Source organism: Nannospalax galili, unplaced genomic scaffold, assembly GCF_000622305.1.
Source record: "Nannospalax galili isolate Female #2095 unplaced genomic scaffold, S.galili_v1.0 scaffold231, whole genome shotgun sequence".
In the NCBI taxonomy this organism is placed as follows: Eukaryota; Metazoa; Chordata; class Mammalia; order Rodentia; family Spalacidae; genus Nannospalax; species Nannospalax galili.
In genome coordinates this window covers 1,631,466-1,655,437 of record NW_008330120.1, presented here as the reverse complement: position 1 = coordinate 1,655,437, position 23,972 = coordinate 1,631,466, and the positions used below count along the sequence as shown (strand labels likewise).

General features: G+C 47.3%; 1 protein-coding gene and 1 long non-coding RNA gene across 7 annotated transcripts in view; one reads left to right on the top strand and one right to left on the bottom strand.

Annotated features, from left to right (window-relative positions):
* LOC103741475 (guanine nucleotide-binding protein G(s) subunit alpha) overlaps positions 1-23,972 on the top strand; it is a 63,546-nt gene that overhangs the window by 23,012 nt on the left and 16,562 nt on the right. The window contains exon 1 of one of the 5 annotated variants that reach the window (XM_008842347.3): positions 21,904-22,084. The exons of 3 other annotated variants lie outside the window; for them this stretch is intronic. The gene's annotated coding sequence lies outside the window, so the exon portion shown is untranslated. Of the gene's footprint in view, positions 1-21,903; positions 22,085-22,274; positions 22,294-23,972 lie in introns of those variants that run through there. One more of the 5 variants, XM_017800492.2, reaches the window with a different exon arrangement.
* On the bottom strand, positions 1,475-21,374 carry LOC115071959. 2 transcript variants are annotated; one of them, XR_003851020.1, is made up of 7 exons: positions 21,258-21,374; positions 15,762-15,940; positions 13,193-13,895; positions 4,666-4,818; positions 4,414-4,479; positions 4,138-4,301; positions 1,475-1,735 (listed from the first exon to the last, which is right to left on the bottom strand). It is a non-coding gene; the product is annotated as an uncharacterized LOC115071959 (long non-coding RNA). The 2 variants fall into 2 exon arrangements; XR_003851021.1 differs by lacking the exon at positions 4,414-4,479 and having other exon boundaries at positions 1,476-1,735.

Genomic DNA, 23,972 nt, shown 5'->3' with positions numbered 1-23,972 from the left:
CAGTGACCAGCTTTAGAAAAGACAGTGAACATGGGTTGATATTGCGGCTGGCCACTAGATGGTGAGGCAGCATAAGCGGAACCACGGTGGCACCATGCGCGGCCGGAGAGAGCCAGGAGAGGGTCCCACTTTGCCTTCAGCACTGCCCCCACCCCCAAAATGGAGCCCAAATGGGCCTCCGAAGCTTTACTCAGACCTGTCCTTTTTATGCTTTAAGCTGTGACTTATCCCCATTAGCTATATGCTGGGGTCTTAGGAGCATTCTGAGGGGCTCTGTGAACAGAAGGGGTTCTCCAAGCAGCCCCAAGTGACATTTTTCCATGGGGGGCAGGTCCTGTTCTGTGCACTGAGAGATGTTTCCTCTGATATCAGATACACACACACATGCACACCCCATCACACACATACCACCACCAACACACACCCCCAACCACAAACACACATACCACTACTAACATATATACACCCCACCACAAACACACCACCACATACACACCTCACTACCACACACACACCACTAACAACACATATACATGCCACTAAACACACATACATACTACTACATACACACACCACCACATACATAGCTCACTACCACACACACACCACTAACAACACATATACACACCACTAAACATACATACATACTACCACATACATACCCCACTACCACACATACCCCCCACTAAACACACATACATACCCCACTACCACACATACACCCCACTAAACACACACACAAACCACCACCACATACACCACTACCACATATACACCTCACTAAACACACACATACACCCACTACCACACATATATACCCCACAACACACACATACACCCCCACATACACATCCCACTAATACACACACACACACACACACACCCCACCAACACACACACACCCACCACAAACACATACATACTACCACATACACACCCCACTACCACACACACACCATCACATACATACCTCACTACCACACACACACCACAGACACATACATACTACCGCATACATACCCCACTACCATACACACACCACAAACACACACACACCACAAACACATACATACTACCGCATACATACCCCACTACCACACACACACCATCACATACATACCTCACTATCAAACACACACACCACTAACAACACATATACACGCCACTAAACACACATACATACTACCACACACACACAACCACCACATACATAGCTCACTACCACACACACACCACTAAACATACATACATACTACCACATACATACCCCACTACCACACATACCCCCCACTAAACACACATACCCCACTACCACACATACACCCCACTAAACACATGCACAAACCACTACCACATACACCACTACCACATATACACCTCACTAAACACACACATACACCCACTACCACACATATATACCCCACAACACACACATACACCCCCACATACACATCCCACTAATACACACACACACACACACACACAATGACAACACTTATCCTAATCACTACCAAATCTCACCAATAGTTGAGAGCTGCTGTCCACATAGCATCCGTACCATATTCTGGGGAAGCCAGAAGTTACCCATGATGTAACTTGCACACCCAGAAATCTTCTGAGGAAAAGCTGTCCCCTGGGTGACAGTCAGTCAGCAATGTGCACACTAATTTTGATGGCCTGCATTCTTAGGTACAAGCAATTTCCACAAATCTCAGAGAGTGACCCCCAGATGACCCTAAATAGAATAGAAAAGGAAATTATTTCAGGGACGTGAGCAATGAGTTGGTCTAGGACTCTGATTAGCCAAGTCAATGTCTAACTAATCAATGCGTAGGCAGTATCAGGGACATGTGGAGATTTTAACCCTTACATGATCATACCTAGGGGCTCATTAGGTAGCCTTAGTGTGTAGCAGGCTAAAAACTCTTCTTCTGTCTAGTGTGCACTAACAATTCTCCCGTTGTAAAAATGGATGGCCAGGCAGGCAGGAAGGCTACGCAGCATGTGCATGGAGCCCTGCCTTTCAAGTACTCCACAAACAGTAAGAATGTGGCCCTGTTGGGTCTCCTTACTCCTGGGCCATGAGAGCCAGTCTGCCATGGGAAAGTGACCACCACCTTTGACTGGTGCAGGAAGATAGCTATGTTGAAGAGGGTGAATTAAGATTCTTGAGAAAGAGAACAGAAGTAACAGCCCGAGGACATTTCCCAGGCAAGTCTTGCACTTAGTCTTTGATAAACTATTGATAACTCCCCAACCTTAAGACAGCATTTATAGCCAATGACCACTAATCAGAAGGAGGCCAAACTGTCATCTTATGTGGCCTGACCCACCAACCTGTACCTAGCCACTTCCCCTCTGACAAGGGGACTTCAGCTTTGATCATACTAAGGATGCCTTCTACACCAAGTTCTTAATTTTTTTTTAAAGGCTTTTTTTCCCATTAGAGAATTCAAAATTTGTACCTCCAAGTTCATTGCAAAGATCAGAAAAAGTAAGATAAGGTACTCAGACAAACACATTTAAGTGTCTTGGCTGTTAACATAAAAATTAGAAATGGACTGACAGTTTGACCAGGTGGATGTTGGACCTGGAAAATAGAAAGTAATGTTTGAAATAAAAACTTTTTACAGCCTCGCCTGAGTGTTCAAGCTCTGGAAGTGAAGTGCCCCTAACTTTTGGTAAAACTTCCTCATTGCAGAGTCTGAAAAACTGCTCAAGGCCAAACTTCAGAATGTTGATTTTGATATTTTGCCTGAGACCAAGCACAACATCTTTCCAAGGAAATGCTTAGAAGACTCAGGGCCGAGCCCAAAAACAAATGCCAGATGTTAGGGGAAAATATTTTAAAGTTGGGGAGCCAAAGAAACTTTTGGCTATTTATAATTAAGCATTCATGTGCTGACAATTCTTTCTTTTTAGCTGTTAGAAAGAACAGAAGATCATTTTGTTTTGCCAGACAGATGGGCAGGTCAGGATTTAAGATGGACACTTCAGAGGGATTCCCCCTTTCTAGTAGGAATATTTGGGAATATTCCTGATGGGACTCCTCCTATTCCCCCAGTGGAGAAGAGTCTGACAATGGGTGTGTTGGGGTGTGGACAGAGACACCCCAACTCTTGGAGAGGGTCCTAGGAGGATGGAGAGAGCACTGGCTTAGGCAGTGGGGGCTCTCTTGGGGCCTTAGTTGATTCTAACACTTAAGATTCCATGTACTTGCCAAGTGACATTCAGGAAAGGCTAAAGATGGATTCTCAAAGTATTGACAAGGCTACATGTTGATGCTGAGGTCCCTGCCATGGTCAGAGAGGGACCTAAACTGGAAGAATTGTTCAAAAGGAAATCAGAAACTTTCTGTTTTTACCTTTACATATATAAAGCACCTCAAGGTGGGGATAGGTCAGGAACAGCTTGAGAAAGGCAGGGACAAGGTAAACCCTCTATTCATTTGGCAGACAGATCCAAAACCACTGTAGCTAAGACTCAGCCCAGGACTCAAGGTGACAGACAGGAAACACCTTCATCCCCAACTCCTATGCTGGTTTCCCCAAATCGGGATGTGAGCTTTCATGTTAAGGTGCTGGGAAAGAGAGGGAACACCATCAACGCTGTCATAGGTAGAAAAGGGGGCCCATGTCATTTGTCTCCTAAATTCACAAAGCTCAGAAATGGGTGACAGAAATCAGATCTCCTGAGGAATGTTACCTATTTGGCTTCTTCCCTGCTCCCCTCTTTTATCTTACTTTTCTCTCTATCCTGAGATTTTTTTTAAAGGGGGGGGGGATTTTTTTTGTATGAGGGAGGACTTTCTAAACAAAGTTTTAAATATACATATTTTTAAAAGGAAGGAAATTAGAACACCCACTATTTAGGACTAGGAAATTGAAAAAAACTCTAACAAAGCAAGGCTGCTCTGAACTGGCTGGCAGATGGCGCTCGGCATTTACAATTGAGAGCCTGCCGTATAAAACTCACGCCTGCGCTGCCTTAGGCAGAGTGCTATCCCCCTCCTTCCCTTCCCCTTCCTTCCCCGGGGAAGGCCTAGGGATATATATTTTTTTTTAAGGTTTTCAGTCAAGCAATTGATATCTGAGGACAAGCCCCCACCCACCCCCCCTCGCATCCCAACACACACACTTTGGTACTTCTGTAGACTTTATCCAGGCCGGGAAGGTTTGACTACGAGGAAGCCTTCCAAGCGTGTAGCTTTAACCTCTAGATCCACCGTGCTGTGTCCTTGTTCTGTCAGTTCTGAGACTCTGGGCACATCTCTTTATCCCCTGGGTTCCAGTTTCCCTCTTCTGGAAAGGAGAGAGGGCTGTTTTGTTCATTTTCAAACTTTTTAATTCTCTTAGGAAAAGTCCAAGTCAAAGAGGGCATCAGCTCCCCCTCCCATGTCCCCCACACACTCACCTTTGATGTGCCCTTCCCAAAATGGCAGGTAGCATAGAAAAGACATTTTGGGGGCCATCTTCTGTCCTATGACAAATGAGTAACCATTTGGGGGTTTTCCATCCATGAGAGAAACTCTGTAGCAGCCAAGATGCACAAACTATGTTTCCAGGAGAAACCCCAGGAGCCTCCTTGGAGGAGAGGGCATTCAGACACCTCAGGACAATGCAGGGCTAAGTCCCTTGGTACTGAGGATAGTGCTTTTGCACTTACCTTGATCCCGCTACTCTGCCTGCTCCTCAACAGCTTGAGGGGGGCCGTGTGGACTTCCTAGGTAGGGGCCATAGAGTTCTCTGCTAGGAACTTAGTCCTTTTCCACCAAGCCTCAGTTCCCCATTCTGATAGGCTCTCCCCTCCACCACTCTCCTAAAATTGAAAAGTCAAAGGAACCAAATAAAAAGGGTTAATCCAGGCAAGCATCAAAAGGGTTAATCCAGGCAAGCATCAAAAGGGTTAATTCAGGCAAGCATCAAAAGGGTTAATCCAGGCAGGCATTCCCATACTCTGCTCTTCAACTTTCTAAAAAACAACTTTACTCCAGCATTCCTCTGTCTTGCCTGTGCGCCCCCCCCCCCCCCCCGCGCCCGACGCCCTGGGAATTAAGGCTTTTCTTGATCCTGTCCCTCGTTGGGGTTTCCAATCTGTGACCCTGAGGGCTGGCAGTGGGCAGGTTGACGTCCCCTCCCCTCAGGTGTTACAGTAGATATGGGTATAGCTGGACTGCTCTTTCTAGCACCTTCTCTGGGCCAGTGGAGTTCCTACCCACCAGAGGTCAGCAGAGAGCCTTGGAATAGCTGGGCCTGTTTGAAAATGTGTAAATCCATAGAATTCTCTAGACTAAACGTAGGAAGCCTAAGCAGGATCAAGCCCCACATTTCAGGGGTGTCCCTAGCTGGAGTGTCATCCTGTCTTGGGTCCCTGGGGCTCAGTTTGAGCAGTAATGCTGCCACTCTGAGCTTTGAAGGACGAACACAGGCTTTGATCTGTTATTTGGTGGGTTTCTTTCTCAGCTCAAAAAACCTTCCTCCAGGGGACCACACTCTTAGAGAACTCTCCCTCAGGGGACAGACTGCCCACTTTCACTTCCCACAGGACAGAAAACCCACACCCCACATTGGCCGGACCCTTTTTCTTCTAAAACTTCTATTTCTGGCTTGAAGGACACTAAGCCGGCAGGTAATGCTCCAACCCTGCCCTTACTCTTCTTTGATCTTACTCCTTACCTGTAACTCTTCACCCAGATGTACGGCTAGTAAGTATTTGTTAACCACGCTTTGCAGACTTCTATTTGCTTCCCCCACCCCAGGCACACATGCCGGCCAGTTCCCACATTCTGTCATCTCTTCCCAGACCCTTGGCACATTCGGCCTTTTTACTGGGCTGGAAAAGGGGAAGAGAACCTGAGTTCTTCTCCCTCCCCACTTCTCTCCTCTTTTCTGAGCTTTTGAAATCCCAGAGTGCTTGAGAACCACTTGTCAGTTAAAATCAGCTCCTAGCCAGTACTTTATTGTTGGTGGTTAGAGGAGGGAGAGAGAAGTTCAAAGGAAGAGAAAAAGCACAAAAATGAAATAAAAAATAAATAAAATTAAGGGAGATAAGAAAAAAGAAAGGGCACGTTTGTCAAGTTTGGTGCTAAGCTCCAGATGAGGTCCCTGCCCTGTGGAAACTTCTAGTCAAGAGGAGGATTGGGTTGCAAATAATAATAGCTGTCCCAAGTTGGGACAAACCAGCTGCCATGAGCTGCAGGCCAGCACAGCTGAGGGCTGACTGGGCTTAACTGAGAAGAAGAAGGAAGGCGGGCTGCCGAGGGTGGCCAGGTTCCAGGACAGGGGCCAGGAGGCATTCAGTTGAGGCAGGCCAGAACCACCATGGACCGGCACTCTGTTCACTGCCTTCTGTTTTCTTATAGGTCCTATGTGCTTATTCTAATTTCCTTACCTGGTCCCATATGATTTTGATGATTTTGTTTAATTTTGAAGTTTGGAGCACTCCCCCCACCCCAGACACACACACACACACACACACACACACACACACACACAAAATCTGATTTTCCAAGTGTTTCCACATGCCTTACCCACTTAGTGGTTTTGTTTTGTTTTAAGTAATCTGGCACACCATGGACCTTTTTTGTCCTTAAAAAATATCCAATCTTCAAGAGCCCTTTGACTCCATAAGCATCCAGAACAAAGCAAGGACAAGGTGATCCTAAGGTTAAAGGTGAACCCTGTACATTAGTCTCAGAAGTTGAGGAAATCCTGAGTTACAGGCTGATGTCCTGAGAACTGGCATCAGCCAGACCCCACATGTAGGTATTGTTTTCTGTCTTTTCCTTCCTTTTCCCCTTCCTTCTTTTCTTCTACCCCACTACTCCCCTTTGAAAAACAAGTTTTATTCTCCTGGGGTAGTTTAGTAGAGAGGGAAGACAATTTTCTCCAGTAAGGAAGGGGTGATGGGAAGAGAAAGGGTGGATTAAGCCAGAGGAGACAGGAGATAAGATTGGTGGCTCAGCATTGGGGTCAGGGCAGGGGCTGGGAGACATCATATCCAGATACACAGGGACAGAACAGAGCGTCAGCTTCCTGGCCACAGTGAGGCAAATATTGTTATGAGCTGCCTCTGTGCCCCACGCGTGATTCCCTTACTCAAGTGAAGGAAAACAAAGCAACCCAAATCTTGCCCCAGTTGGTTAGTGCTAGGGCCCTTTCTCCCACATTTGGGCCTTTTGATTAAAGCACAGCCACAGACTTCCAGGCTGACTGTGCTGGGCTCCTTCTCAAGGTTCAGGCTTCCCCACCAGGAAAAGTTCTCTCCTCCCCAGGAAGTGCCAAGAGTTAGAAATGTGTTGCTAATTGATTTGTGCTGAATTTGTATTGCTTTGAGACTTAGCAAAATGGCTGGGAGGGGGCATAATTGCTATTCTAATAGCCAAGAGAAGGAACTCACCACAAATATGTTCCTACAATGAGTCTTCTGTGACATTTTGGAATCACTGGAGAGTTGGGGGGGGGTCACAGTGGTTCTTCAGGAAGGAAGGAAGATAGATTGTTGGGGAGTGTTGAATGGAAATTGAGTACAAATGACATGCCTGATTTAGGAAAAGAGTCACACTGTCATGGACCCAGAGTGAAAACAGTTGTCACTGATTTTTCACAATTTTGACCATTGGCAGAGCTCACGTTTACCTCATAGGTAGGTTATGTCCAACTTGGCAGAGAACATGGAATCCTTTCTAGTCTTTAGTGCTTGTGAGCCCATTTTCCCTCACTGATAAGTTATTCCCAAGTTTTTGGTCAACCTGTATGTGGAAATAGCCTCGTCCCTCTTTTCCCTCCCCAGTAGCCTCTCTGCATGCAGGAGCCCTGCACGTGTCTGTCACAACTCTCGAGAGGATGAGTCCTTGCTGGGTCGGTGAGTTTGCCTTAAGTTGGGCATTTTTTTATTCATTCATTCATTCAATACACACGTACACTAAATACCTGGTATGTGCCCTTCCCTATGGGGGAGCCAAAGAGATCTAAGACATGGTTGTTCCCCTTGATGGCCCTTGAGTAGAAACAGACCCAGGAAGTTGACAGTGGTGAGTCATTTCTACTAAGGGATTTTGTAGAAGAGAGACAACTAAGAGGATGGAGAGATTGTCAAAAGATAGGTTTCAGTAGCCTTGCAAGAGCTCTCCAACCCAGCTGAGCAAACTAATCAGAATTTCCATAACAGTATTGTGAGTTCTGGTAATTAAACTGTAGAAAACCCAGAAGGATCTATCTTCTCAGGTCAAAGCAAACAGCTACCTCTAGGCATTGAACAGGCATAACTAACCATCCAGACTTTTGTGCCAATCCGAGGCTGATAATTTATCCATGAGTAGCTGTGATTTCTCTAGTTACAGGGTAAGCCTGGATCTGAAAAAATTCGTCAGTCGCAGCACCAATCGAGGCCTTTTTGTAGGAGATATAGTCTGGAAACTCATGGCTATTCTGAGGGGCATAGGCTTGCTTCCAGAAGGGGCTTCAGAGCTATAGCTGAGGTATGGTGCTGAGTACTACCAGCTTTCTGTGGACCAAAGAGTGTCCTCCAGGATTCAAATGCTCTTAGGGAATGGGCTTAAATTCCTCCACCCAACCTTAAAATCTTCTTTCTGTGTCAAGGATTGCTGTTCAGCTAGTGGGACAGGGAAACAGTTATGATTTGTAGCCAGAAGTCCTGATTCTAGAGGACTTGCCCATTGGCTGTAACCTTCCATTTTATCTTAGATCTGGCCTGCCCTCCATCTCAGCTCTGATCTGATCCTCCATCTTAGATCCAAGACCTTAAGCCTCTTTTTCCTGTTCCCTAAAACAGATAGACGTTCTATATTTAGGTATCGCCATTAATTCTGTAGAAAGAAAAATATATTTTTAATATCTAGAATTTTGTTTCTGCTCCCCTCTCACAAGTACTTTCAAGCTATCTATATGTTATCCTTAGAACAGTATGTCTTAATCTGTAGTCTCTAATGTTCAATACGCGGCAGGTTTTATACACCACACACCACACACACACACACACACACACACACACACACCTTCAAAATATGCATGTATATATAAAAAGGCCATTTTTTAAAATATTGGAAATAAAGACAGGGGAAGTTATGTATAGATGACAGGATTGAAGATGCTCTTAGGTAAGTTTTAATCCATAATAAATACAATTCAAGTTTGTAGAATCCTAAATTTTTATTTTTCCTTAAAAATATCTATCTTTCAAAGAGAAATGGGAAGATGTGAATTTTTCATTCTAGATATTCAGAGATGAGCTCACAGTTAATTTGAGAGGTGGGGATTCGGCCCAGGCCTCCTTACAGGCCTGCAGGTGGCTGTGTTCTGCTCACTTAATCCCATTAGCTGGCAAAGGCTTATAGAGCTACTCTTAAGGAACATTTGCATTTTAATTAAGCATTCTGTGAGGCCAAAATGAGGGTCGAGTCATATTTTTAATAATGAGGTCCTCAGCAATAGGACAGGGGGCTCTGAGAACAGGGAGGGACATTTAGAATATCACCTGTCCTCCTCTGCCCAGGGCTGTGTGACTGCCTTTCCCTGTCATATGGGAGACATGGAGAAAAGAGGAAAGAAGCAGCCCAGACCACTAAACAAGCCACAAAACAGCCTTGTTGTGGGCAAGCTTCATAACAGCGTCCTGACTGTGTGGTTACATCTGGGAAGAGAGCCTGGTGCTTAGTGACAGGGGTTGGTTTCACACCTAGCTGGGAGATACTCAGAGATGTATTAGCAGCTAATGATTCAACTGAGGGAGGCCTGGATTGCCATTCTGACTTGCCAGATATTAGCATACCCTTCTAGAAACCCAAAAGCCTGCCAATTAAGTTCCCAAGTGTAACTTAAATGGGGTCTTTCCAAGATGTATGATCTTTAGGAAAAGGAAATTAAGCTAATTTTGAAAGCTCCTGACACTCAAGTTTCCTTAAAATGCAAACAGTTGAAGGCTAGGATGAATATTATGAATTCTACCCATAATATGTATTTAAATATATGTCACAGATTCTAACAGCAGAGTTCAGCATCACTTAGAGGTGGGGCTCTTTTGTTTTGTCCTTTGGTGCCCCGCCCCCAAAATGTGCCCTGCATGGAGTTATGTAATGGCTAAGAGAACAAAAATAACATTGTCACAAAATGAGACATGGCTCTAGAAAGACCTCTCAATGGTTCAATCTCCACAACACACATAAAGGACCCTCCCTGTGGCTAGATGACATTCAGCTAGGAGCAGGGTAATTAATTATGTGTGTAAGTTACAGCTTTATTGCAAGCCCATGGCAGGCCAGTGACAATATTACCCAGCAGCCATGCTTTCCCACTTTCCCTTCAAGTATTAAAGGTGTTTGGATTTTATCTTCTCTAATCAGACTTCTCCACTTCCATCTAAATAGCTTCTTCCTCTTGCCCCTTAGCTAAGTCGACAGGGACAGTCGGCTCTAAGTTTCGCTGAACTGTGGATCTTGAGAAGGACTTGTAATTAGGACATCTTGTGTAGACACAAAGCCAGTGATGTGCGGCCACCATTTTCACCAATGATAGCGGCCTTGCTGGCCCTGCGGCAGACACAGACCAGCTTAAAACACGAATTTTTCTCTTCACCCTCCCAGCATTAGGGTTCTCCTTAGAACTCTCTGCTTCCAGCTAAAATTTTCATCACCAAAGGGCCTTATTTCAGGCCGAGAAAGGACCACTTTAGCAAATGAGGGGAAGGGAAGGAGGGTCATTGCAGCAGAAGGGGAAAAAAAACAAAACAAAATAGCCCTGCCATTTCCTGATAGCTCTTTAATTGTGATGAAAGAAGATGGGTTTTGGGGTTTTTTTTTTTCAAAGAAGGCTTGTGGTAGAGGAGAGGGAGGAGGCCTCTGAAAGGGACATGGGCTGCTGGGATGGAGAGGGCAAAGCTACTGTCCCCTCTGGGTGATAGATGCCTTTGGGGAGGGTCTTCCCTTGGAGGGGGTCAGAGACTGTCTCACAGTCCAGCAGTCAGGGGAAGGAGGGGCCTGCAAGGCAGCTGAGCCACCTGCTAGGCGCTAGCTTCTCCCTTTCCCTCTGTAGGACCAGGTGGTTTGAACCCACAGGCAATCCTCCTCGCTGGTGCCTAGCTCTAGTGGCTGGAGGGCTTTTCAAGTGGTTCCTCACACACCCATTGTTGAAAATCATGTTTTCTTTAAGGTTAGTGGCTAGGTCAGATATGCTGTTACATGTCAAGGGCCTTGAGCTGGAAAGAGACACAGAGCCAGTGTGAGGGGGCAAGTGTTCCCACAGGCAGAGGCTGTGTTGGGCTGGGGAAGAGTTGCAGACTTAAACCTACAGTCCGCACAAGCAAAAAAAATCAGGGAAGGTCCCCATTTCCCGTCCCATCTCTGGCCTTATCTCTAACCCCGCTGTAATCTTCAAGCAAAGGCCCTCACTGGTTTGCTCCAACTCCCCAAAGACACTTGAGAATGCTAGGCTGGCAGTGTCTAGTAAAGAAAAAAAGTAAATCCTAGATGTTGTCTCAGAGATGGAAAAAGCTTTGGCTTCTGAGAATGGGAATCAGAGAGAAAGAACAGTAAAATGCGTGAGTCCAAGGTTACCTGTGAGACCCCAGGGGTGACAGGTGTGCACAGAAAACCAGACATGCACCGCACATTGCCTTGTGCCTCCCCTCCACTCCCTCCGCTTTAGGACTCGGTCATCGCAACACTCTGTGCAGGCTGCCTCAGAGGCAGAGAGCAGAAGACGGCCGAGCTGCTCATCTCGGCTGCCTTTAGAAGTGATGTCGCTACAGAGAGGGACCCTCAGCTTTGAATTAAGCACTGATGGTCATGCTTTACCCCCACCCCCACCCCAGGACACAACTATGCAGTCACTTCCCCAAACAATTTGTGATTTTTTTCCCTGTGGCTCCTTAGTCCCCTCATTCATTGGCATGCTCCTGCAGACACTTGTAATTCTGATTATTAACCCGCAGCTGATGAATCGCAGGGACTTAGGGCTTTGTGGTAGGTGAATTACAGGCATTCACAAGTAAAAATCACTTTGTTTTCTGCACTTAGTGAGAGGATTAACATAATAGAATGCAACATCTGCAGCATCTTCCAGGAGGAGGGGGAGTCTCAGGATGGTGAGGGGTACTGCAGGGCTATGGAGCTATCTGCTTCACCCAGAGCAACAGCAGTCTCTCCGGCTGAGCCAAGTCCAAGCGGGAATTTGCTCCCGCCCCTGTGCACAGTGATTCTGGCAGCTACAGACATGGAGGGACAGTGATCTCACTGATTTTAATGGCTCCACGATGGGAAAAGCCCTTGAGAAATAAGATAGACCCTCTTTCGTTTTGTTTTTCTATTTTCAAGGTAATATTTTGGGTTCAGGAGAAAGATGCAAGGAAAGCATCCTGATTTATGACTCTGCCTGTTTAGATATTTTACTTTAGAACGATTGTAATTTGGAGGGGGGAAAATATCACAGCTGCCTCAGATACAAAGGTGACCCATTTTGGGGGGTCTGAGAAGGCCCAGTTAGGGGACTGTGCATTTTCAGTGTTAGAATAGGTAAAGTGTCAGAGGACTCTGTCCCCCTTTGAACAATAAGCAGGTGCTTTGGAAAAAGAAAATGCTGAGGCTTTTCAAAAACAGCGAGGTAATGCAGTAGTGTGAGGTGGAAAGGTACTAATGTTGTCTCAAGACTCAGACTCATTCCTCATGTCAGAATTAATGTGGGTAGAGATTAGATGGCTTCCTCATTTACATTTTATTAGAGCACTAGAAAAAAGGGGGGCTCCTGGCCACGTACTGGCAAATGCTGCAAACAGTACAACCCTAAAAACATTCCTGCTTTCATCTGTACAGAGCTCTGCTCGGGTACATTTTGAGTCATTTGGCACAACCTAAACACTCAGGTTTTCTTGCTAGAAATCTGTAGCTCTTCCCACTCTCCTTACAGTGTCCCATTGTCCACTCACTAATGACCTTTCTGACTTGAGTTTTTGTCTTCTTGACACCAATACATCCCATCAGTCTGGTCGAAAGTTCAATTGTAAAACCACGTCTGGATGTTTTTGTCTAGAAACAAGCAGTGTGCCTGAATTGAGCCGATCGGTTCACCCAGCTACCACCTGCCCCAGTGTGGCCCCAGCATAGCCTGCATGCTGTAAGGAAACTTAATTTTTAGGAAACAGAGAGATCTGACCATGCAGGCAGCCAGGGAAGGGAGCTTACGCATGAACAAGACGTGGAAGTCTCGGGCCTTCTCTGTGGTAGCCATTTGAAGTCTGCCGCAGAGGGGGGGTAGAGACCAAGAAGCAGGCTGGTCCCTGTGGGCAGGTGTACAGGGGACGGGTCATCCAGGCAGCTGCTGCATTACGGGAGTGAAGGTCTGTCTAGTGCCTACAGCCATCTTAGAATTAGAGGAAACTGAAGCCCTTTCCCTGATGTTTTGTATTAGGTGACAACCGGCTCCATCCAGCTAGCGAAAAATAATGAGAAGTGTTTTTAATCACAAAAGAAAAATGTCCATGATTTTGATTTGGGACATATTGACATCCCCCCATTTTTAATCTTAAAGTCACCAGACTGAGACTGGATAATCAGTTCTGTCTCTTTCTCTCCCCTCATCTGCATAGCCTGTTTAGACCCTTCTATGCTGGTGTTTCCCCTGCTTGTCTTCTCAGTGCAAAAAGAGCCAGGCAGGTAGGTAGGAGACGAGCAAGGGGGATGGCCGCGGCATGCTCCCTCCACGGCTTAGCCTGATGCAGTTGAGTCCTGTCTGCAAACTCCTCAGCTTGCAGGGGAGGCCCCCACACTGCTCCTGGCCAGTCTTCCTCATTTTCTTTCTGGGGTGCAGGCGGGGCAGAGCTCAGATGTGATCAGACCTCCATCGGCCAGCCTTGATTCTTTATTTTTATGTAAACGTCACAAACCCCTGAAAATGTGATTTTGATAGTTTACCACATACCAAGAATTTCCTGGAGAAAAAAACCCCAGAGGTCAAGAACTAATGACTTAGATTTATTATAGCTCCATTAAGCAGACCTCAGAATGCTAATAATGAGTCTTTGCTAGACAAATCAATGTCATGCTTGTGAAAGGGGAAGAATGGCTGCTGACTGGTCTCACCGCGCTATCAGGTATTGAGGAGGTTAAGCTAGGGTTCAAGTAAGATAAATCATGGTGATTTTGCTTATTTCTTCCCCTGGGGTTGTCAGACTGCTTTTAGCTTGTTTGCCTGTGTTTCTTTTTATCCTTCTCTCTCGGATTTGCTTTCTTGTTTTTCTCATTTTAGAAATTAGACATCTATTTTTTCCACTCAAAGTCTCTTTTACATCCATTTTAGAAGAGAAATTTGAGGTAGAGTTTCTCTCTCCTTTTTAAACAAAGCTCCCCTCTCTCTGCCTTCTCTACCTCCCAATCAATCTAGTGGACATATAATTTTGCCAAGTTGGAAGATTCACATTTGATATATTTAAGAATGAAGATAACACTAAATATGAAGGTATGGTTACAAATTAAAATATTAAGGCTGCTTAGGGATCACACTCATCTGCATTTTGTTGTTTTTCAATCTGTCTCATTGATAGTTATTTAATTATAAAGATTATTTAAGAAGTTCATTTTTAGGGTGACAATTACTTTAAGTGACTCTGCTCTGGGCACTGCCCAGATGCTTATGTTAAATAACTCCAGTATGGGGTCAGGTAGGCTTTTAGAATTTAGCATGCCTTTAAATGACCAAAGTATATGGAGTGACCATTTAGGTAGGAGATGGGGTGTTTCTTGATCCCAGCTGAAGTTTTCAATTAACCTCGCTCTATGGTTTAACTATCTTGACCAAAGACAGTTCAAGGCAGTGGAGAGTCAGTGGAAAGGGTGGAGCACAGCTTTGACTGGGGTCTATCTTAACTCATCCAAACCTAGCCTAGACGACTTCTTCTCCCGATCAGGGCTTAGGCTGGTCTTCAAATTCAAAGTTATTCTCTCACCAGCATGTTGACATCATACTAGGTCTTCCAGGGTTCGGTCTAAAGCCCCACTTAGACCTCTTTTTCTATTTCCAAGGTCTCTGGAAAATCAGCTGCCTTAACTAGTGGGTATGGATTTCCCACCTCAGGATGCACCAGAGGAGCCAGCTAAGGCCCTGCTTGTGTCCCCAACCCCAGCGGGCTAATTTCCTCTATAGATGAAGGAATACTTTCCCAGTATTTATTTCTTGGTGTTAGGTCACTGAACCCCTAGGACATTACAGTTGAAATGTTGAAGACTGAACACACATCGTCTTCTGTGCCTGTGTGGTAAAAGCTCTTTTCTGGCTGACTGAAGAGCTGCCACCAGTTAAGTGTGTGTGTGGTGGTGGGGGGGATCCTAGTTAGACCTCACAATTTCAGCCGGGCTGGGCACACATCGGGCACACCTGTCACTTCAGCCTGTGTCCAGATTCGGCCCCCAGGTCACAGCTGTAACATTCTTTCAGCATGAGCAATTTAATGTTCCTTGGGAAAAATAAATCACTCCAAGTCGGCAGTGTTCACTTATTAACCCTTCAGGGATTTTTTCGAGATGCATTCTTTGCTTGGCTAATGGGGACAATATACCCTTTTTAATTCCGGTTTTTTTGTTTTGTTTTGTTTTTTAAGGCTTTTTGTTTTAAAGACAGAGTCTCACTTTGTAGCCTAGGCTGGCCTCTCCCTCAGCCTCCTCAGCGTTGGGATCTCAGGCGTGAACCACTACACCTGGCTTAAAAGGCCATTTCTTTCATAATGGAGAACGGGCTACAACTGCAGCACCTGCTTACCCCTGGCAGCTGCAGCCGTAGGATCCAGAGCGAGCAGTTAAGATTTTCCTGTCTTCTCATTTCTTTGTATTTCCCCATGCAGAGCACAGACACTTCCAGCAGGTAGTGGCTTCCGTTTACTTCCTCTTGCCATGGTACTTTAGATCAGCCTGTCATCCTTGGCAAATTTTAATTCACAACTGCTGGGGGAAAAGAAAATTCATCAGCAATCAGACCTCATCATTCTACACAAGTGTTCCCCAAAAGCAGCACAGGGTTTTATATGTCCCTACGGCCGGATCCTTCAGACACCTGGGACTTAGCAAATGAACTGGCCATCTACGATTAATCCCCATAGCACAATCATCCAGAAGTCCAGCCATCTGCCTTCTGAAAGAAACTGGCTATATTTAGTTTTTAAAGCCAGTTTTCTTTGGGTTCTTTGTAAAGTCAAGAGATATTCTTTCAATTTTAGGGGTGTAATTAGCACAAAAGAAGCTGTAGCCTGAGACGATAGTAGAGGTTAAACCAATGAAGAGACAGGGATGGTCAAGAAAGTGAGTTGAGGCAGCTTTCCCAGGACTGGGCAGCCGTACAGAGACCCCAGGACATGGCTGCGGGCACAGCTGAGGTCTGCAGCTCATAAAAACATCTCTGTTTCATCCGATTCCCGGACTGGCTACGAATGCTTGATACTGGCTGCAGAATTTTCTCCATTCATCTCTTCCAGAGCTCAGCAGAGGCCTCAGATAGTCACAGTGTCATCTGAGTTCTGCCGATGTGCAGAGGGCAGTGCCACGGGCTCCCCAGCAGATGCAGGCCAGGGCTCCCGTGAAGCCACCTGCCAGGGGTCTCAGCAGCCTTTCTGGAGGGGCTGTGTGTTTTATGCCCCTTCCCAGGGAGATAGGTGGAGCTAAAAGATGATTACACATTTTTTAATTTCAATGTGTGTGGGCAAACACAAAAAGATGGAAAGGTACCTACACCTCTAGATAAATTAAACATGTGATTAGTTATCTCACATGAATAGCTTAATTCCGGGTTTACTAACAGCACACTAAGAAGCCCCCTAACAATGTCTCAGTTGTCCCAAAGTAGGGCTAGTCTAGTTTTTGCAAGGCTGTTTGAAAATACATTTTGGTCAGTGTAGAAATAAAGTAAAAACTGAAAGATGTAAAATGATTCACTTAAACATACCCACAAAGCCACATTTAGCTACGAGAAATCTGTTGCCTAATCAGGTTTTTAACAAATCTAGTTTTATAACTTTCTAAACTCTAATTTTGAAGAACTAAATATGAGGGGGCTGAAAAAACCCCAAAAATCTTAAAAATAAGAGCAATTAAAATTTTTGAGGTTTTTTTTTTTTTTTTTTTTTTTTCTGAGAAACAGGATCTACTCTCTAGCTCAGTCTGGCTTCAAATTCTCACTGTAATCCTCCTGCCTCAGCTTCCTGTGTTCTGGAGTTAGAGCCCTGAGCCACAACATTCAACTCATTTTAGCTAAGGACATTTTACTCAGATTCCAGCACTCTTAGTTACAGCTTTATTATTTACGCCAGCTGGGTGTGTGTTTGCTTTCTCATGATGCAGTCAGATGTTGGGTCACGGTACCAGCTAAGGAAAGCACCAAAACGCAAGCTAGCTGGTGCACCGCTCTTTGTAACTAGGCTACCTCCATCATTCCCCATTCAGAGCGAGTTTCCATCTTCAAGGCCAAGTTAAAAGTTCTAAGCAACAGGTTTTCCCATTACCTTAGTCCTCGTGAAATTCTTTTCCGCAAAGGAAGTGAAGGATATTTTGCTTTAGGAAAATTAACTTTCCTGCGGTCGAATGGTAGAACTCCCTCGTAGTCTTTTCTCCAGTTAAGAGCTCTGCTAGGCAGGCCCATGGGTCTTCCATTGATGTTCTACCCATGAGAGAATGGGACTGACTGCCTTCTTTCTGGACTTTCCTTTTAGTTTTGTGGTTCAGTTTAAGCTGTGACTATGCAGAAAGATCTCCCTTTAGGTTCTGTTAGTGGGTCTGTTTCCCCTTCTCTCTTGCTGTTCAAATTGTTCGTCTATTGTAGAATCAACACGCTATTTAGGGTTAAGTTTAAAAGGGAAGCGAGCCCATATAATCTCCTCCTCCTAATATCCCCCCTTTAAGAAAACCACAGGGAGGTTTTGAGAAGGCTCTGACGGCCTTGGGAATTGGACTTCTGTGGTGGAGACCACAAAGTTCCTCTCATAGGGGGTACCTGCCTATCTGGGTCACAGATGGTCAGTGAAGGTTACAGAAAGTCTCGGTTGCCCTCAGATTATGTGGTGTGAGTTTAAAAACAGATACAGGCACAGGCTCAGTCGGGTCCCAACACGCTAGCCAGTGTACCTCTACATCTGGTTTGAATTACAGTATGAACATGTTCTAAATTAAGGACACATTATTTGAGAATTAGTTGATAGATATTAAATAGGGAAAATTCAAAGGATCACATAGTTAATTTTTTAGTAGTTGACTTCAGGTTTCCTAAAATGAAATTTAAAGATGCTTAATTTGGAATGCAAGTTTTTAGTTACTTTGTGGTTGAAATACTAACTAGTAAATATGACAAGAAAAAAGAGCCTTAGGTGATCATTACGTTTTGAAGAGCCTTATGGTCTTAAGTATTACAATAGCCAGGACTAGGAAATCCTTTCTACAATACCTGCTTTCATCTCCAATATGGCATAGGCTTCAAGTAACATTTATTTGCAGTAACAGTTTCAGTCATTCTAGTTAATTAAAGTGCAGAATGTACTTTGAAGACAGAATGCATTGTAGAAGTACTAAGTACTATTATTAAATCCTTACAGCTAAAGTTTCTGTTTCAGTGGAAGCCTGTTTACTGTTTCCTGAGCTATTAAAATAATATTATAATTATATTTTCTCTGGGCCCTTGGAAAATAGCTTACAATGACCCCAAGTAATGAAAGGAGAACACTCTTGTCTGAAAACTGACTTACATCATTAAGTATAATAATCTCCCAAGATTCTAAGCTGCAGCAATTCTGTTGCTTCTAAAAGCAGACAGGGCACTCTTAGAAAGACAGATACGTACAAGCCAAGGACACATACTCCACCTATAAATACAAAGCTTACAAACAAGTCCTAGGGACTCAAACCCCAACATATCAGTTCATCTATTGTGAAAAAAAAAGTTTTGGAATGAACTGTCGCTAGGCCATCTCTGTGAGGCGTGTGGCACCATCTGTGCAATCAAGTTGTATGTTACGTGACCTGGTGTTTTAGGTTAGTGATGTGTTATTATCTCAACTTTCTGGCCTTGGCATGAAGTAAGTGACCTGATGCCAGGGAGGAACCTTTATCCTGGGCATTTTCTATTCAAGATATTCTTACTCTTGATATCTCTTTGAAGCCTAAAGTTTCTGTAACTTCCATATCTCCCTGAATCTGATGAGGGGTCTCTTCCATTGAAAAACCTCCCTAGTCTGGATTGTTCTGGGAATTATACTAGCTGAGTCGCTCTACTCTCAGAACATAAACTAGATGCTTGAAATCACAAGACAGCCTATTAAAAATCAATTGTGAATGCCTGTGACAGTGTTTTAGAATGTGATCTCCAATTTTGAATTAAAAAAATATATATATACACACATATATACATACACACACACACACAAACATAACTTTTAGGGCTTGGGCAGGTCAATGCTAGGCCAAAAACCATAGATGTCAGCTCACCACACCAATTAAGTAAAATCTCATCTTTCACTTTGTGTCAAGTGAAAACAGAAAATGGAACAGACCACAAAGCAGCTTGTATTTCAGAGCTCTTGCTGTCCTTTGCTTACCTGAAAACCCTTGATTCCACCTGTTCCATTTATTTACAAAGTAATTGCCTTGTCTCTCTGTGGTTAGTCATAACAAAATATAGATGAAACCTACACTTAAAGAAATTTTTTTTTTTCAAAGATGGCTAAGTAAGTTGAGGAAAGACTGACCTTGTGTTACGAATTTCTGGGACAATGGTCCCAACTGTGCCTTGCTTAGAACATGTGTCACTGTATGCCTTGAGACAGTTTCGCTCCTTTCACAGATCACGTGTGATATTTATCCTATAGGGGAAGGGCTCAGACTTCCAAATAGAGAGACTCTTCATTATCCTTGCTGTTGGCAGTAGCTGCCAGCACACATGGCCTGTTGTGTTGACAACTAGTTACTTCTTAACTTTCAAGTACAGTATACAGTGCGTTTGTGCTTCACCACACTGCAAGCAGGAAGGACCTTTTAATCAAATGGGAGTGGAACACAAATTTCTGGCTAGGTCTTCCCTCTCCTAACTCTTTACTTAAAAAAAAAGAAAAAGAAAAGAAAAAAAAAAGGACAATAGATGAATCAAATTTAACCAAAAAGTTTTTGCTGACTGTGTGAAGAGGTGAAACCTAGGCCCCGTCTTCAAGGAGGTAGTGGAGGAGGCCTTTATAGCCTCATTCACAGCTCATACAATGGGGTGGCAGTTAAATCTTGTTTTATCCACCCTGGTTACATAAAAAAGCACCAACTTGGAGCAGTAGATCTTTGAGCTTTTCTTTTGACAACAATAGCAAAAAAGTTTCTATGAAGTGAAGCCATGATCAGCTCTGGGGGAAACTTCTCAGCAGTTTGTGAAAGTCAGGAACTGAGTGGCAACATGGCCCATCAGTTACGTTGGGCTTTCTGCTCTTAATTCTGAAAGTTCTTTGCTTGCTTTATTCTCTTTGTTGCCCTTCCAAATCCATTAAAAAAGAAAAAAATAGAAAGAAAAAAAAAAAAAAAAAAAAGAAAGAAAGAAAAAGAGGCCAGGGAGGGGGATGTGGCTCTGAGGGGCCAAGAGAAACAGTGTAACAGTGCAAGGCATCTTTATCTGTCACAACTTTGAGTCGGTCAAAAGGAAGGGAAGGACTTTAAAAATTCTGTTGAGAGGCTAAAGTGTTATTTTGTTTTCAAAGATAGAACTGAGCTGTCCACAATTTATTTGATGCCTCTGAGGGTATCAAACCGTCACCCCATCCCCTCAAGGACCATTGGGTGTGTTTGTATTAAGAGGGAGAGGGTTTGTCGTCCTCCTCCTCAGCACCCCAAGTTTTCAAACTGTGTTTAAAAGTGAAAGTCAACGCTGGAAGAGTTTGGAGATTCGCGATTGCTTTGCAGTTCTGAGCTTACAGGAGCTCATGTCCCACTCAAGGAAGACTCCATGTCTTAGCGTGACCACCAACTCCCAGCACTCACCTGGGCACATGGTGGGCATGGACCAAAGTTATTGAATGAATGAACTGTATCCAGGCAGACCACCCCCAAGTCAAGACTTCTTGTCTCAGCCCGTTCATTTAACCCAGTGCTCTCTACCATGTCCTAGCGTGGGGACCAGGGGGAGTGGGACGCGACGCTTGTGAGTTTTGAAACAATCTTCCAAAAAGTTCGTGTTCATTAAACTTTTTTCCCCTTTGTTCCAGAGCCCCACGTGGCGCCCAAGCCGGGCTACCGCCTCTCCCACCTGGGAGGATTCCGCGTGCACCGACTCTTCTCTGGCTACTGCCATCGCCGCCACCACAGCCCTCGCCATCCCATCGCTGCTCTACTGCCGCCGCGCCAGCGCTGCGCCCGCTTCTACCAACTCTAACCGCACGTACACTTCGGTGCTCCTCTGAAGATCCGAACCCCGGTCCACGCGGCCCTCGCCATCACCGTGCATTAGCTCGCCGCCACCTAGCTCCACGGGCACGCGCCACTGGGAGGGAGGGGTGGGTCGCCGTCCCCGCGTGCGCTCAATGGCAAGCTGGAGGTAAGGAGGCGCACGGCAGGGGTATGCGCCGCCGTCGCACACTTTCCACGCCGCCGAGGGCTACACCACTACACCGAAAATTGGGAGGCAGGTCTGGGAGGCGGGGTCGGGAGCCCACCGTCCTGGGCGCGCCCGAGTCCCCCACCAGCACGCCCCCCGCACCCCCCGCGCCGTCCCCGCGGAGGCCCTCGCCCCCCGGCCACGGCGCAGCCCATTTGGGCGCGTCCTCGGTGGGCCGATTTTTCGCGCTTCCCCTTCGCTTTATAGGGGCCGCTGCTATGGGTCGGTCCTCTGAAGAGGCTGGGGCGTCATCAGGCGGGTTAGAAAACCCCGGTCCGCGCCGGGGACACTCAGTCGCGTCGGCACCGCGGAGCGGGCTGCGTCAGGTGGCTGGCCCGGCGGCGCTCGCCAGCTCCTGGCTCTCGGGCTCGGGGCTGCGGCACCGGCTGGAGCGAACCCCTGTCCCGGCTCGGGGCGGCGGCGGGCAGGCAGGCAGGCAGGCACTGCCTTCCTTGCGTGTGAGTGCGCCTCACTCACATGTAAGTCGGGGAGCACACGGGCTGCCTGCCCAAGTGCGAGGTGCCCAGCGCGGGCGCGAGCCACCGGGGCGAGAGCCACTGGGCCGGGACAGGGCAGGGGCGCCCGGCGCTGCTGCCCTGCCCCGCGCCCCCCGGGCACCCTCCAATTCTCTGTCTTTTCTCTTTTCTCTTCTCCACTGGCGTCCCCAAGAACCGAGGAGCGCCTGAGGGTAACGGCAAACTCGTGTCATCGCACCTTTGCACTTTCTTTTTTCTCTTGAGTTGGTGGACATTTCCCGGTGTTTTTTTTTTTTTTTTTTTTTTCTTTTTTTGGTTTCTCGCTGTCGTTGGGTGCTTTTTGGTTCGTTCGCCCTCTTTTTCGTTTGCTCATCTTTTTGACGCTAACTCCTAGGCAGCTCTACCCAGCAGCCCTTTCCCCTCTCCCCCCCAAAAAGGAGACCTCCGGGTAGCCACGTTCCGTGGCCCCGGGACCACCGCAGCGGGGACAGCAGCTCCAGTCCCCCGACACGGGGCGCCCAGGAGCCGGGAAGCCCGAGGCCAGGGGCAAGCAGAGCGCCCGGGCCAGGCGCGAGCCCAGCTCCCCGAGGTGGCCGGGTCACCATGCTGAAGATGGCCATGAAGCTCAAAGCCCGAGCGGCCGAGAGCGAGAGGAAGACGGCCGCGGCGGCTGCCGAGGTGGCTGCCGAAGCTGCGGCGGCGGCTGCGGCGCTGGCCGAGCCGCTCGCGCCCCAGAGGAGCGGGGACCCCGAGAAGCCCCCCAAGAGCGGCGCGGAGCGCGACGCCGCCAAGCCCCTGAGCGACAAAGAGCGCAGGAAGATGGAGAAGAAGCTGCTGGAGCAGAGGCGAAAGGAGGAGAAGAAGAGGCAGAAGGAGAGGAAGAAGTTGGAGAAGCTGATGAAGAAGAAGAATGTGCCAGAAGCGCCGCAGGAGGCCCGCGGCCCCGTGGCCGGCGCCGCCGAGGCCGACGCCGCCACCGACGACGCCGAGGCCGGCGCGGAGGGCGCCGCCGGGGTCGGCGAGGGCGCCGCCGGCGGGGGCACGAGTAGGGCCTGGGCCGAGTGGGACACGGACTCGGGCGACGAGGACGACGCCTACTATGCGCCCCCACGCGTGGGGGGCGTCGTGTGGCGGCCTGGGCCGGCCAAGGCCGGCGCGCTCAGCGCGCACATGCCCCTGGTGGTGTTCCTGGTGTTCTCGGTGCGCAGCCCGTCTTGGGTGCTCAACTTCCTGCTGCAGCGGCGCACGGAGCAGGGCCGCGGCTGCGGCTTCGTGTTCGGGGCGACCTGCTGCTTCAGAGTGTTCCTGGGCTGCGCCTTTTTCTCCTTCCTGAGCGGCCGCGCCAAGCGCAGAGGCCGCGCGCGCTCCCGGGCCCGGGGCGCCTTCGGCTCGGGTCAGGGCACCCGGCGCAGGGGCCGCGACGAGCGGCTCATCTAAATGCCCCCCAGCCCCCCGCCACCAGACACCACCATTGCTGTGTACTGTGGACGTGTGTTTGTGTTCGTGTGTGGACACATTTTTCCTTTTCGGTTGCTCTCCTTTGGTTTCGTGCTCGCCTGGCTTCTTTCCACACTCCCTGGCTCTCTGGCTCTCTCAGTGTCTCTCTCTTTCTCTCTCTCTCTCTCTCTCCCCGAAATTTTCCTAAGTCCGGGCCTGCTCTCCCGCCCCTTCCGCCCACCCCAGCCCCTCGGCGGCGCCCGCGGGAGGAGGAGGGGGACCGGGGGCCGCAGGGGCCAGCTGGCCCGGGGGGTGGAGCGTTGGCATCGGGCGAGGGGTCGGCACTGGCGCGGGGCCGCCCCCTCTCCCCCCTTGGCTGGGCCTGGCCTTGGCCCGCCTGGGGGTGGGGAGGTGGCCCCGCGGCCCATCCCGGCCCCGGCTGGGCGCAGGCGGA